This window comes from Vombatus ursinus, unplaced genomic scaffold (genome assembly GCF_900497805.2).
Source record: "Vombatus ursinus unplaced genomic scaffold, bare-nosed wombat genome assembly UNPS02014858.1, whole genome shotgun sequence".
NCBI classification, from domain to species: Eukaryota; Metazoa; Chordata; class Mammalia; order Diprotodontia; family Vombatidae; genus Vombatus; species Vombatus ursinus.
The window spans coordinates 1,246,955-1,263,598 of NW_020954636.1; the positions used below are offsets into that span (position 1 = coordinate 1,246,955).

Sequence of the window (16,644 nt, forward strand, 5' to 3'; positions counted from 1 at the left end):
AGAGAGAGAGAGAGAGAGAGAGAGAGAGAGAGAGAGAGAGAGAGAGATGATCATATCTGAACTTTAGGAAGAAAACTGACAGATGAGTGAATGATGGATTAGAGTGAGGAGAGAGTTACAGGAAGGAGCCCAACCAGGAGGCTATTCCTATAGTTCAAGCATCAGGTGGTGAGGGCCTTCCCCAGGGTGGTGGCAATGTCAAAGCAGAGAAGAAAGCACATGAGAAAAATATGATAATGGTAAAATCAACAGCCCTTAGCAATAGACTGAATATGGGACAATAAAAGGAAGATTGAGGAGTTGAGGGTGACAACTAAGTTACATGCCTGGATCACTGGAAGAATGGTGGCAGCCGCAACAATAATAGAGAAATTAGAAAGAGGGGAAGAATTCATGGGAAAAATAAGTTCAGTTTTGAATATGTTGAATTAGAGATGTTTATAGGACATCCAGTTTGAGATGTCCAATAGATAACTGATGATGGGATTTTGGAGATCAGGAAAGAGGTTATGTTGGATAAGGAGATATGATTATCATTAGCATAGGGATGATATTTGAAACCCTGAAAGCTAATGAGATCATCTAGTGAAATAGTATAGAGAGATAAGAGAAAAGGTTGCCCAGGACAGAATACTGTGGGAAACTTGGAATTAGTAGGCAAAGATCTGGATGAAAATCCTTACTAAGAAGACTTACTAAGTGTCTAAGAAGGAATGGTCAGATAGGTAGGAGAACAAGGAAAGAGTATTGTCAGGAAAACCTAGAAAGAAGAGAATATCAAGGAGAAGAGGTTGATTGACAGGCTGCAGAGAGGCCAAAAAGGATGAGGATTAAGAAAAGGCCATTGTATTTGGCAGTTAAGAGATCATTAGTAACTTTGGAGAGAATAGTTTTGTTTGAATGAGGAGCTTGCAAGCCAGACTGTAGAGAGTTAAGAAGAGAGTGAGAAGAAGGAAATGGAGGTATCCATTGTAGATGACCTTCTCAAGCAGTTTAACCACAAAAGAGAGGAGAGAAATGGGATAGAGGGAATGGTTGGATTAATTGGTTTTTTCTTTTTTTTAGGATATATGTATAGATCTTGTATTTATGTAGTTATTGTCATGTTAGAATTATTAGAATGTGAGCTCCTTAGGAGCAGGGTCTATTTTTTTTTAAAGATAGGTGCCTGATAAGGATTAAGTGTTTAATAAAAATTCATTTATTGACTGACTTGCTAATGAACTCCCTCATCTATCCTGTTAGCTATCTCTCCAACATTGTATTATCTGCAAATTTTCTGAGCGTGCCATCACTGATTAAAATGTTAGACAAATAGGGCCAAGCATGGGTCCATGGGTTGCTCTACTGGATATCTCTGGTTCCATTGACATTGAAACATCGTGAGGCTATTCAACCATTTCTGAATCCATCTAACTGTACTATCATCTAGTCCAAATTTCTCCATGCTCTTCATTAGCACAGATACTTTATCACATTTTTTTCCCCTAGAATCTAGGTAGATATTTATAGTATCACTATCATCTACCAGTTTGGAAATCTGTCAAAAAGGGAAATAGCTTAATTTGGAAAGGTTTGTTCTTGAAGTTATGCTGGCTCTTGGTTGGATTAGATCAGTGTTTCAAACTCAAATAGAAATGGGGGCCACTAAACCATAGATAGGGATCCTCGCAAAATCACATATTAATATTGTCTATGTTTTATTGTATTTTTATTTATTTTGTTAGACATTTCCCAATTATATTTTAATCTTTGGGTGGAACTCAGGAGCATTGGGGCTATATGGGGTGGCATGTTTGACACCTCTGAACTAGATGATTATGGAGATTCCTTTTAGCTCTAAATTCTATGATCCTATGCTAACTGCCACTTTCCTTTTTAGGTATTCACTACCCATCTCTCATAATCTGTGCAAGAATTTTCTGAAGAATCCAAGTCAAGTTCATTGGCCTATGCTTTTAAGGATTCTGTTCTTTTTTCTATCTCTTTTTTAAATAAGGGCATTTGCACTTCTCAAATCATATGGTCCTTTGCTCATTTTCCATAGTGCCAGTAGCTCAGAAATCATGTCTAGATCTAAATGATTGATGATAAAAAAAAAACCAGTTCCCCTCCTCTCCTTTCCTCTGCCACATTGGGTTCTCAAAGAAATCAGATACTTTAGGTAGGACCATGGGGTTTGTTTTTCTCTGGATCTAGGTTTTCTTTTTAAACTTCTGTTTTTTTTTATTCTGAATTTAATGAATACTAAAGAGAATATGTTTTTGTGTGCTAAGTAGAACATAAAAATGACTACATGTGAAACAGCCTCTATTTCACAGAACTTGCATACACACATATGAAGATATGAATGTTAGTATATTTATCAGGATCTTATAAATACACAGAAGTTCAGAGAAAAAATGAACATTGTATATATAACATACATATATATATATTTCTCTCTATATAATGAATTTAACATATTGCCTCAAAAGCTGTCATGTTTGTGTTTCTGAACTTCCCTCAGCATATTTTTATGATCCTCTTTTGCTTCCTTTCTTTTTTTTTGAGGAGTGGAGAACACTATCACTAGCTTCCTGAATCCACCTTCCCCAAATTAAAAAAAAAAATTCCTGTACCACACAAATGTGTTCAATCTGAACAAAGACACACAATTGCCATTTCATTGTATACCTTTTATCTATGACCTCTGTTCAGAGGTAGGAGGCATGTCATCAGTTCTCTGCAATTGTGGTTTGTTATTGCATTGATTGGCATTCTTAAGTTGGTCAGGATTTTTTTTACAGCATTGTTTATACATATTATATATAATGTAATTGTATGGGTTCTGCTTACTTCACTGGGCACTACTAAATAAAAATCTTTCTAGGTTTCTTTAAAACTGTTCTTTTACCATTGGTTATAGTGAAATAATATTCTTTTCTATTCATGTAGCATTCTTTGTTCAGACATTCTTCAGTTGATGGGTACTCTTTGTGACTCCAGTTCTTTGCTTCAACAAAAAAGCTGCATACACACATATACATATGCATTATATATACATACACACATACACATATACTGTATATGATTTTTCTTTCCTTTTTCATCTCTTTGGGGTAAAGGCATAGTAGAATGTATAGATGGGTAAAAGGCATACATAGCATAATGACCTTTTGGGCCTATTCCAAACTGCTTTTCAACATAGTTGGACCAATTCCTAGCTCCTCCAAAAACCCAGCAGTATACATGATTTCACATAGCTCCTCCAACAATTGTCACTTTCCTTTTGTGTTATATTTGCCAATTTGATGGGTATGAGGTGGAACCTCAGAGCTGTTTTAATTTTTTTATAGTATTTAGAACATTTTTTCATATAGCTATTGATTGGATGGTTAATTGATATTTTCTAGATCACCACTTTTTATATTATCTCTGGGGAAAGGGTAGGGACTGGATTGGCCATGGACATACTAACTAGAGAAAATTGACTTAGTGCCATTCTTCCTGCACATTTCTTTTATCCCTGAGACACTTTTATCTTCTTCTGTCATCCAGGTGCTCAATGCCCACATTCAGGGCATTGAACTTCAACTTCAACATCCACACTATGTTGCCTATAGCCCCAAGTCTGTCCTTTCCCTGACTAGCCAATGCTCCAAAATTTCCTTTTCTTTCCAATCTTTCTCTCATTGTTCTTCTCTCTGCCCAGTCATCAAAACATCTGATTCCTCAGATGTCAGAGTTTATTTGAGAAGTATCAAGGAGGGAAGCCATCCAATGAAACAAATTTATAGAGATGCAAATTAATGAAAGCTAAAAACATGTTCCCCACCCTCCAAACTTCCCAGGAATTATCTGGTTTTTAAAGAAAAGCTCATTGATGAAATGGAATAGTTCAGTGGTAAAATTTCAGATAGTATGGAGGAAGATATTTTGGGGGTGAAACAATCTTTTTGTGATCTTTCTAGAAGTATGAGAACAATATCGCTTGGGTCTTGAGGGTCATGAAAAATATTCGAAGAAACCTCAGAGCATTGATCTGCTCTTCCCAGTCTTCTCTCCTCCCTCATGAAGATGATCTAAGAAATATTTTCTAGATCTCATTCTTTTTATTATATTTTCTTATTTCTGCTTTCCAAGTACCTGTAAGATACACACATGGCATATGTTGTCAGCTAGGCATCCTAGTGGACAGTATGGTATACTTAGAATCAGGAAGATGGAGTTTAAATTGTGACTCACATATCTACTAACACTGTAAGTTACTTCATTTTTCTCAACCTCAGTTTCCTCATCTGTCAATAATAGAACCTACCTCACAGTATTGTTTTAAGTATCAAATGAGATGCCATATGTAAAGCAGTTTTCTAACCTTGAAGTGCTAGGCTTTATTACTGGACTTGGAATTGAAAAGGTTGAAGTATTGATTCTACCACATAGCAGGCATGTGACCTTGGGCAATTCACATCATTTCTCTCAATCTCAGTTTCCTCAGTTACCTCCAAGTATTGTGTGGATCAAATGATATAATGTATGTGAAAGTACATAGCGCATTGTAAAATGAAATACACAGATAAAGCATTTATTTCTGAGGCCTTGTTTCTGAGGATATAAATCAGGGGCTAGAGCATGGGGGTTACCACAGCATAGAATAGCATTACTATTTTGTCCTGCTCATTGAGGCACTGGCACAAGGCTGTATAATAGTGAACAGAGCTATCCCATGAGACATGGAAACCACAGTGAGGTGGGAGGTGCATGTTCCAAAGGCTTTGCAACATCCCTGAATGGAATGGATACATAGGATAGATGCTACAATGTGGGCATAGGAGAGGGGAACCAGGCAGCAGGTAGCACTATGATACTAGATACTAAAATAATAATCTGATTAAAGGTGATGTCTACACTAGCCAGCCTCATACTGGCCAGGGTCTCACATGCACATGGTTCAAGACATTCTGTGCACACGTGAGGAGTTTTTTTAATGACAGCTGTCTTCACTGATGAATTGGCCAGGCCAATGAACCAGGAGGCTATGGCTGGGCCCACATGCATTCCTTAGCACATGACCATAGACTGCCAAGTAGCAGTCATAAGTCATTGCTGCCAATAGTAGAAACCTGATTCCATCCAATGCCAAAAAGAAGATTGCATTGGGTGGCACGTTGGGTGTAGGAGATGATCTTTTTCTCCATGATAAAGTGTGCTAGAATCTGTGGGACACCATTGGTTGTGTAGCAGATGTCAATAACTGAGAGGTTGCAGAGGAAGAAGAACATGGGGGAGTGCAGTTGAGCATCCAGTCACATCAGAAGGATGATCAGCCCATTGCCCAGTAAGGTCAGCAAACAGTGGCCACAAACAGCACAAAGAGCCCAACTTGAATCTGCTGGTCAGTAGAGTCCCAACAAGATAAACACTTTGATACTTTTGGTCATGTTATCCCCTCCCATGGAGTAGAGAAGGTCAGGCTTCCAGAAAAAAGAGAAGCAATAGCAAAATGCCATTCAGGATAGAATTTGGGGTTCCTACTTGATTCTAACAAATTGACATATATCCATTGGGGAATGACCAAACAAGTTGTGCAGTATGAATGTAATGGAATACCATTGTGTTATAAGAAACAATGGGCAGGTGGATTTCAGAAAAACTTGGAAAGACTTACATGAACTGATACAGTGAAGTGAGCAGTGTATAAGTAACAGCAACATTGAGATGATCATCTATGGCTAACTCAGTTTTTCTCAGCAATACAATAATTCAAGACAATTCCAAAAGACTTATTATAAAAAAAAAATGCTATCCACATCCAGAGAAAGAACTAATGAAATCTCAATGTAGATTCAAGCATACTGTTTTTACTTTCTTTTTTTTTTAATGGTTTTGTTTCTCTGCAAACTATAATTTTTTTTTGAAAACTGTTTCTTTGTTCACACCATGACTAATATGGAAATAGGTTTTTACATGATTGCACATATATAACCTATGTCAAATTGCTTGCCATCTTGTGGAGGAGGGAGGGAAGGAGGGAGAAAATTTGGAGTTCATAATTTGATGTTAAAAATTGTCTTTTTCATATATTTGGAAAAAATAATACTATTAAAAAAGAAAAAGTACACTTAACTTTAACCAATTGGTATGCAGGTATTTTGTGTGTAAGCATGGGTACATCCCACTGGAAAGCCAGGAAAACAGAGAAAGCTATTCCTATTGCTTGCTTATCCTACGGTTTCTTTTGGAGTCTGAAATAGAGTCCCAGAATCTCAGAGTTGGAAGAGACCTCAGACACCATCTAGTCCTACCCATATTTCCACAAGAAACCCTTCTACAACTTGTCTGAGAAATGATCATCCAGATTTTGTTTGCATACCTCCAGTGAAGGGGAGCTTACTGCCTTTTCTGGTAGTCCATTCCACTTTTAGATAGCTCTAAATATTAGGAGGAAGCAGCTAGGTGGCTCAGTGAATAGAGTGCTAGACCTGGAGTCAGGAAGACCTGAGCTCAAATCTGGCCTCAAACACTAGCTGTGTGACTTTGGGCAAATCACTTAACCTCTGTTGGCCTTAATCCACTGGAGAAGGAAATGGTAAACCATTCCAGCATCTTTGCCAAGAAAACTCCATTGACAGTGTTGGCATGCTATGGCCCATGAGGTCACAAAAAGTTGGACATGACTGAAGAACAACAAAATTTTTAGGAAGTTTATCTTTAAGCTTGAATTTGTCTTTTTGCCAATTTCCACCTCTATTCTGCTCTCTGGGTTGAGAGGAACAAATCTAATTTCTCTTCTACATCCTAGTCATTCATTCACTTCAAGACAGTTATATTAATGTGTCAATTTATCTTGTTTCTATCTTGTGTGTACCTAGTTGCTTGCATGTTGTCTCCCTCTTCAGAATGTGAGCTCCTTGAAGTCAGGAACTGTCCCTGGTCTTTCTTTGTGTCCTTTGCACTTAGCTTAGCGACTGGTACATAGTGGGGGTTAATAAATTCTTGTTGTAGTGAGCTCTCATGTTTCTCTTAAATTGTCTCTTTTCTAAATTAAACATCACCACTTCATCAAATAGTCATGGTCTCAACCTGAGGCCCTTAACAATCCTTGTTGCTCTCCTCTGGATGCTCTCAGCTTATCAATAACCTCCCTAAAATGGGTCATATAAAATTGATATGATGAAACCATTCCTTTCTATTTTTCTGTTACTAAAACCAACTGATTTTTTGAATGATGAGTCAAGGAGCACCATGCCCCCTCTCACTTGAATCAACACCATCTTATGGTTTTTATTGGTAGCTCCATTCCACTCAAAATTCAACTCATCCTTCTGTCACTATTCTGGCTCCCAAGTCACCACCAAACATTTAATAATTGCCTATTACATACAAAGCAGTATGCTAGCTGCTGGGAGAGCTATGAAAGCCTAGATAAGAAAGGATTCCTGCTCTCCTGGAACATGTTTGTTTAAAAGGGGCAAACATCTCATCCACAAATGAATATGATTTGATACTTTCAGTGCCTATGATTTTGGAAGAGTGTACTAATGCCACTGATTAAGATAGACCACAACTTATCTTGGGCTTAGTGGAGACAAAGATTTCTGCATATTTAACATAACAATATATGACAAGTACATTAGCAGAGTTCAGGAAAAGAAATGCTATATGGTAATGAGGTACAAGGAAGAAAGTCTTTACCACTTGGGGATTCTGGGAAAACTTTCTGGAGGAAATAGCCTTTCTATTGCTCTGTAAAGGTGGGTAGTATTGCAATGGGCAAAAACAATAGGTAGAAAGATTATTCTGGGCAGAGGCAACACTCTGCAAAGTCACAGAAGAAGGAAAATATAAAGTATCTTCAGAGAGAATCCAGTTTGGCGGGTCCACAGAGAGAATGTGGAGGAATAAAAAATATGAAAGATCAGGTGGTTCCCAATTGTAAAGCATCTTTAGAGTCAAGTTACCTGGAGATTCTTACTTTTTCTTTTCTATTTAAGTGTTTTATTGATTCTCTTTTCCTTTTAAATTTTTTTCCATTACTTCCTCTTCCAATGACTCACCTACCCCACAAAGGAAATCCTCACTTTTTTTTAACAAGTAGCTGTAGTTTAGCAAAACAGATGAACATATTGGTCTTTCCTGAAAATGTTTGCCTCATTTGGTTTCTGTAGTCCACCACATCTCTTCTGAGAGTAGGGAGGCATAATTTACCATCAGTCTTTTGAAGTCAGGATTTGACAATGAATTAATTAAAGAATTGATTCTGGAATCTTTCATGGTACTTCTTTGTATTATTATGATCATCTTTTCTTTTCTCTAAGAGTAAAACTTATAAAGTATCTTCCTCTTTTTCCTAGGGGAAGGCAAGATGGATTTCTTATCTCTTTTCACATGAGCAGATATGTAGGTATTAAACTGACTACAACCTCTCTGATAACCTCTTAAGTGAGATAAAAAGCTTTCCAATTCTCTAATATATCTTCTTTTCTCCAGTTTTCTCAACTTTGCTATGATCCCTTCTATACAATAAAGGCAAAAACTTAAATTTCAAACTTACACCTCAGTCATGGATTTTCTTTGGTTGTCTACTTCCTACCCAACCAGAAGCTAGCAGAAGGGAAAATTGTTTCCTTCCTCTTAAACTTTTATGGCTTGTTGCTGGGGCTTCTGCACTAGGTAGCACAGTGGATAGAGCTTTGGACTTGGAGTCAAGAAGTCCTGCATTCAAAATCAAAGTCGATGCTTTCTAATTCTGTGAACCAGAGGCAGGTCATTTAACCTCTCCATCCTTCAGTTTTCTCCCCTATAAAATGAGGACAATAATGGCACTTACCTCCCAGGGTTATTGTGCAGATAAAACAAAGTAATATTGGGAAAGTATTGTTGTTATTAGTACTCATAAATAGAACCTCTGGTTTCTACAAAGACTTCTGAAAAATTTGGTTTCAAGATCTCATATTCCTGAGTTCTGGAACTAGGACAGTAGTCACAGCTATATTAATTCTTTCAAGTTTTTCTGTGTCTCAGCCCCCATACCTGTAAAATGGAGTAATTATACCTAGCAACCTGTGATGTTTGTAAGGGTCAATGAGATCCTGTATTTGAAATGCTTTTGGTTCTTTAAAGAGAACCATTTAAGGTATTAGGAACAAACAAGAAACTAATTTCTTTCCTATATTCACTTATATCTTATTATGAAAGCTCGATAATTCCTACTTTACCCCTTTGCTGTAGACAATCATAACTTTTCTGTGTTGATTCTTTGAATATTCTTTTGTGCTGTACCATTAACACCTATCCCTCATATTTGTATTTTTATTATTATTACTCATAAATACATTCCCTTTTTTCTACAGAGACTTCTGAAAATTTGGTTTCAAGACCTCATATTCCTAGGTTCTGGAACTAGGACTATAGTCATAGGTATACTAAGTCTTTCAAGTTTTTCTGTGTCTCAGGCCTCATACCTGTATAATGGAAATAATTATATCTAGTAACCTGTGATGTTTGTAAGGGTCATTGAGATCCTATATTTGAAATACTTTTAGTTCTTTAAAGAAAACCACTTAAGGTATTAGGAACAAACAAGAAACTAATTTCTTTTCTATGTTCACTCCCATCCTATTATGGAAGCACAATAATTCCCTACTTCATCCTTTTGCTATAGATGGGCAATTATAACATTTTTTGGTTGCTTCTTTGAATATCCCTATGGGTTGGCAACAGACTCAGCTTCAGGAACTTTCTACTGGAAAGTGTTGAGTTCAGCTGTCTGATCAAGGGAAGATTTCTAGGTCTTCCCCTGAGGAGTTGTGCTGACCAGATGAACTCCAAGATATGGCTGTGGGTAAGCAGAAGTGAGCAGAGACTGGAGAGTGTGGTGGAGAAGGGTTGGGGCCCTGCTGACTGTAGTCACTTGTGGGAGAGCAGGGTCCCTGGTTTTGGTTCTAGGGCAGAGGGGTGAGCTGAAGCTTGCACCTGTGGGAGAGACTACAGGGAGTATGAGTACTTGTGGTGAGGGCATTGCTGGGGGTCCTGCCCTGGTCACAGCTCAGGGACATTGAGGGGTACCTGAGGTCAGGTCCCATCATAGATCTCAGAAAACAACAGCACAAAAAACCTGGATCCTGAAACATTATCCCCCACACCTTGAACTAGAACCAGACTCTAAGACAAAGTTAATAGCCAAAACTGAGTAAGCAAAAGAGAAAGAACCCAACCATGGTTAGTTACTATGGAGACAGAGAAGATCTAGATTCAAATTCAGAAGAAGATAATGAAGTTAAAATGGCTACATCTACTAAGAAAATGTAAAATGTTTACAAATACAAAAAGAGTTCTTGGAATTGCTTTGAAAGAACCAAAAATCAAATAAGAGAGATTGAGGAAATATTAGGAAAAAAATGAAAGTAATGCAAGAAAATTATGAAAAGAAAGTCAACCAATTAGGAAAAGAGATCCAAAAACTTATAGCAGAAAATAATTCCTTAAAAATTAGAATTGGGCAAGGGGAAGCTAATGATTTCATAAGACACCAAGAAATAATAAAACAAAACCAAAAGAATGAAAATGTAGAAGAAAATGTGAAATATTTCATTATAAAAAACAAGGGACTTGGAGAACAGATTGAGGAAAGACAATATAAGAACTATTGGACTACCTAAAAGTTATGATCAAAAACAGTCTAGACACTATACTTCAATAGATTATTGAGCAAAATTACCTGAAGTTTTAGAACTAGAAGTAAAATAGAAATAGCAAAAATCCCCCAATTACCACCTGAAAGACATCCCAACATGAAAACTCACAGGCAGATTATAACTAGGAAGCTATAGAAAGCACTAGGAAGCACAATAGCACAGGAAAATTAGAAGCTTTCAGGTCAAGGAGAAAATACTATAAGCAATTAGAAAAAAGAACAATTTAAATACTGTGGAGCTACTATCAGGATAACACAAGATTTAGCAGCTTCTATATTAAAAGAGCAAAGGACATGGAACATTACATTCTTTAAAGCAAAGGAGATGGATTTGCAACCAAGAATAATTTACCTAGCAAAGCTGGGTGTAATCCTGCATGAAAAAAACGACTTTCAGAATTCATGAGGAAAGACTAGAACTGAACAGAAAATCTGACCTACAAGAATCAGGAGAAACAAAAAGAGTCAAACCTTAAAGACCAATTATAAGGGCTTTAATAAGCTCAAATTATTTACTTTTTATATGAACAAATGTTATTGGTAACTTATGAATGTCATCATTACTTGGGTAATTTGAAAAAGCATACATGAATGAAGGCTTGGGGTTGAGTTGAGTATAATGTGATGATCCTAAAAAGTAAAACTGGGCAGGGAGAGATGAAATGGAGCAATTTTCCCATTCAAAGGAGACATGAATGCAAGAACTGTTACAGTGAGGTCTTATATCCAGGTAAAAATGAAGGAGGTGGACCAGATAGCCTCTGAGGTCCTTATTTGCTCCATATCTATGATCCTTCTATCATCTGCTAAAGGTCACACAGCTAATACATGACAGGGCTTGGACTTTGGTTCCAAATCCAGTATTCTTTCCACTGCATTTGTAATCCTGATTAAAAAAAATCTTTAATAGCTCCCTGTTTGGTCCAGGGAAAAATATAAAATGGCTTAGTCTGGCAGTTTCAAGGTCCTTTGCAATCTGGATCCCACCTACCTTTTCCAGTTCATCTTTCAGTCTTCCTTTCATGCACAAGCAGTTAATCTGACCTACTAATTATCCCCAGAGCACAGCAATTCATCTTGTGCCTCCTAGGCTTTCCCTAGGTAGTCCCTCAATGTGCCTTCTTCTCTGTCATGTCTGTCTCTTGGAATCCTTATCTTCTTTCAAGGTACATCTCAAGTGTTCCCTTTTACACAAGGACTTTTCAGATCCTCCTCCTCTCTTTCTGTCTTTCTCTCTCTGTATGTCTCTATCTTTCTCTGTCTCTTTTTTGATCTTTGTCTCTCTCTGTCTCTTTCTCTGTCTGTCTCTCTCATTCTCCATCTCTGTCTATCCCCTCTGTCTCTCCTTCCCTCCACAGAAGAATATAAACTCTTATATAAACTCTTTAAGGGTAGGGACTGTGTTCTTTTTTTAAACATTTTTTAAAATAGTATTTTATTTTTTCCCCAGTTACAGGTCAAGAAAACTTTAGCATTCATTTTTACAAGATTTTGAGTTCCAAATTTTTCTTTCTCTCTCTCTCCCCTCTTCTGAAAATGGTAGGCAGTTTGACATAATTTATAAATGTGCTATCACATAAAAATATTTCCATATTAGTCACAGTTGGGAAAGAAGAACAGATCAAAAGGAAAAAAAAGACATGAGAAAAAATAAAGCAAGTGAAAAAATATGCTTCAATCTGCATTCAGAGTCTAACAGTTCTTTATATGGATATGGATAGTTTTTTCCATTGTGAGTTCTTTTTATTTGTCATATTGTACTGGATCATTGTGTTGCTAAGAAAAGTTGAATCATCCATAGATGATCATCACAAAATGTTGCTGATACTGTGTACAATGTTTTCCTAGTTCTGCTCATTTCACTTTGCATCAGTTCATAGAAGTATTTCTAGTTTTTTCTGAAAGTTGCCTGTTCATCATTTATTTATTGCACAATAGTATTCCATTACATTCATATAGCACAGCTTATTCAGCCATTCCCCAACCGATAGGCACCCTCTAATTTTTCAATATTTTGCCACCACAAAAGAGCTGCTATAAATATTTTTGCACATGTAGGTCCTTTTCCCTTTTTTATGATCTCTTTGGAGTATGCACAGTTTTGTTGCCCTTTGGGAATAGTTCCAAATTGCTCTACAGAATGGTTGGATCAGTTTACAACTCTACCAACAGTGCATCAGTGTCCCAGTTTTCATGCATCCTCTCCAACATTTATCATTTTCCTTTTTTTTGTCATATTATCCAATCTGATGGGTATGAGGTGTTTCAATTAGCGTTTCTCTAATCAATAGTGATTTAGAGCATGTCTTCATATGCCTATAGATAGTTTTGATTTCTTTATCTGAAAACTGCCTGTTCATATCCTTTGACCATTCATCATTTGGTGAATGGCTCATATTTTTAGAAATTTGACTCAGTTCTCTATGCATTTGAGAAATGAGGTCTTTATCAGAGACACTTGTTGTAAAGATTGTTTCCCAGCTTTCTACTTTCCTTCTAATCTTGGTTCCATTGGTTTTATTTGTACAAAAGCTTTTACATTTAATATTCTATTCTAAATATTCTATTTTACATTTTGTATTGCTCTTTTTCTCTTGTTTGGTCATGAATTCTTATGCTATATCACTTGGTACATATATGTTTGGTATTGATATTGCTTCATTGTCTATGGTACCTTTTAGCAAGATGTAGTTTATTTCCTTATCTCTTAATTAGGTCTATTTTTGCTTTAACTTTGTCTGAGATCAAAATTGCTACCTCTGCTTCTTCTTTTTTTTTTTTTTGCTTCAGGTGATGCATATCAGATTCTGCTCCAGTTCCTTACCTTTACTCTGTGCACGTCTCTCTGCTTCAAGTGTGTTTCTTGTAAACAACATATTGTAGGATTCTGGTTTTTGATCCACTCTATTATCCACTTCCATGTTACAGGAGAGTTCATACCATTTACATTAACAGTTATGATTACTAACTGTGTATTTCTCTCCATCCTATTCTTCTTCCTATTTGTCCTCTCTCTCCTTTCACCCTTTTCCTGCTCACAGTGTTTTGATTTTGTCTACCACCTCCCCTGATCTGCCTTCTCTACTGTCAGTCCCTCCTCCTACCCCAGCTCTCTTTAATTGATCTCCTCCTCTCCTACTTCCCTGTTGAGTAAGATAGATTTCTATATTCAACTGATTGGGTATATAATTCCCTTTGTAAGCCAATACTGATGAGAGTAAGGTTCAAACAATGTTCATCACTCACCCTCCCATCTTCCCCTCCACTCTTATAGGTCTTTCATACCTCTTCATGTGAAATAATTTAACCCATTCTACCTCTCCCTTCCTTCTGCCCCATTGTATTCCTCTTTTTCATCCCTTATTTTTTTATGTCATTCCCTCAAATCACCTTATACCTGTATCTTTGTCTCTATGTATTCCTTCTAGCTGTACTATTAGTGATACAATTTTTTAGAATTGAAAGTATCATCATCCCATATTGAGATGTAAATAGTTTAGCTCTATGGAATGCCTTATGTTTTCATTTCCATTTTTACTTGTTTAAACTTCTCTTGGGTCTTGATATTGGAGGCTAAATTTTTGGTTAAGTTCTTGTCTTATCCTTATGAAAGCTTGAAATCCTTTTATTTCATTGGATGACCATCTTTTACTTTGGTGTACTCTGCTTAATTTTGCTGGGTAAGAGATTCTTGGTTGTAGTCCTAGCTCCTTTGCCTTCCAGAATATCATGTTCCATGAACTCTGATCCTTTAATGATGAAGCTGCCAAGTCCTGTGTAATCCTGATTGTGACTCCCCGATATTGGAATTGTTTCTTTCTGGCCACTTGTAGTATTTTTCCCTTAACCTGACAATTCTGAAATTTGGCTTTAATGTTCCTTGGAGTTTTTATTTTAGGATCTCTTTCCTGAGGTTATCAGTGGATTCTTTCAATGCCTATTTTGCCCTCTGGTTCCAGGACATCAGGATAGTTTTCTTTGATAATTTCTTGAAAGATGTTGTCCAGGTCCTCCTTTTGATTATGGCTTTCAGATAGTCCAATGATTGTGATATTGTCTCTGCTGGATCTATTTTCAAGGTCAGCTGTTTTTCCATGTGGCATTTTACATTTTTTCATTCTTTTTAATTTGATTGATTCTTGATGTCTTATAGATTCCTTAGCTTCCACTTGCCCAATTGTAAACTTTTAAGGTGTTATTTTCCTCAATTAGCTTTTGTTCTTTCTTCCCTCCCCTCCTCTCCCCTTCCCTTCTTTCTTTTCTATTTGGTCAATTGTACTCTTTAAAGAATTGTTTTCTTTGGTGGATTTTTGTATTTCCTTTTCCATTTGACCAATTCTACTTTTTAAGCAGTTTTCCAAGCTGTTAACTCTTTTTTCATAGGTCACTTCTGCCACTTTCCTTTCTCTTCCCAATTTTTCTTCTGCATCTCTAATATGATTTTTAAGCTCCTTTTTGAACTCTTCCATGAGTTCTTTCTGGGCATGAGACCACTTCTCTTTTGAGTTTTGAATTTGAGCATAGATGTTTTGACATTGTTGTCCTCTTCTGGGTTTGTGTATTGGTCTTCCTTGTCACCATAATAACTTTCATTGGTCTTTTTTGTTGTTTTTTTTGCTTATCTCTTTTTTTGGCCTTTTTCCTTCTTTTGTAATTTAAAAAATTTTAAACTTTATTACAAAAAAAGAAAAGAAAAAAGAAACAAACTTAAATGCTAAAACTAAAATAATACAAAATAAGAAAGGAAAAAAAAGCATTGCCATGGGCACAGCCAAATGTGAGAGAGGATTCAAAATATACAGCAATAAATTTCCATTTCAAAAAAACCTATATAATAAATACTATGAGCTGTGTTGAAAACTGTCCATCTTTTCTTTGCTTCCTTGTAAGTTTTCTTTTTCTCTGTTGTGCACTTTTTACTTTGAAAGTAGGTTTTCAGAGCTAACAAATCTCCTCCCCCTATCTAATTCCTCTGTGTGGGTTCTCCCATATACCTCATTTGTAAAAGATAATTACTCTTTTTAGCTGTTTCTAAATGTTTTTATTTTTTAAAATCATATGATATCATAGTTTTCTTGCATCACTCTCATTTACCTTCACATTTTTTTTCTTCTATGTCTCTTATATGATTTTTAAGCTCCTTTTTGAGCTCTTCTATGAGTTCTTCCTGGGCTTGAGACCATTTCCTTTTTCAGTTTGGGGTTTTGCCTGTAGGTGTTTTGACATTGTTGCCCTCTTCTGAGTTTATGTCTTTGTCTTCCCTGTCACCATAATCACTTTCTATGGTCAGATTCTTTCAGATTCTTTTTTTTTTAAATTTTATAATTTTCATTTATTTTTTTTTTGTTTTCAACATTTACTTCCACAAGATTTTGAGTTCTAAATTTTCACCCCATCTTGCCCCTCCCCAAGATGGTATGCATTCTAAATACTCCTTCCCCTAGTCTGCCTTCCCTTCTATCTCTCCCCCCTTTCTCTTATCCCCTTCCCCTTCAATTTTCCTCTAGGGCAGGATGGATTTCTGTACCCCATTTCCTGTATTTCTTATTTCCCAGTTGCATGTGAAAACATTTTTTTAAACATGTGTTTTTAAAACTTTGGGTTCCAAATTTTCTCCCTTCCTCCCTCCCCAGCCACCCTCATTGATAAGGCAAGCAACTAAATATAGGTTATATATGTGCAGTTATGCAAAACACTTCCATAGCAGACATGGTGTGAAAAACTAACTCTATTTCCCTTAATCCTATCCCACCCCCCCATTTATTCTATTCTTCTCTTGACCCTGTCCCTCCTCAGAAGTATTTGCTTCTGATTACTCCCATTCCCAATCTGCCCTCCTCTCTATCATTCCCCTACTCTCTTGTCCACTTCCCCCCTATTTTCCTGTAGGGTAAGACAGATTTCCACACTCAAATGAGTGTGTATGTTATTCTCTCCTTAAGTCAAATCCTATGAGAATAAGATTC

The 16,644-nt window shown here is 36.5% G+C and overlaps 1 pseudogene; it reads right to left on the minus strand.

The window, feature by feature from the left end:
- The window catches only part of LOC114027303, a 5,735-nt pseudogene extending 297 nt beyond the window's left edge, over positions 1 to 5,438 (minus strand).
- Between the last annotated feature and the right edge of the window lie 11,206 nt (positions 5,439 to 16,644).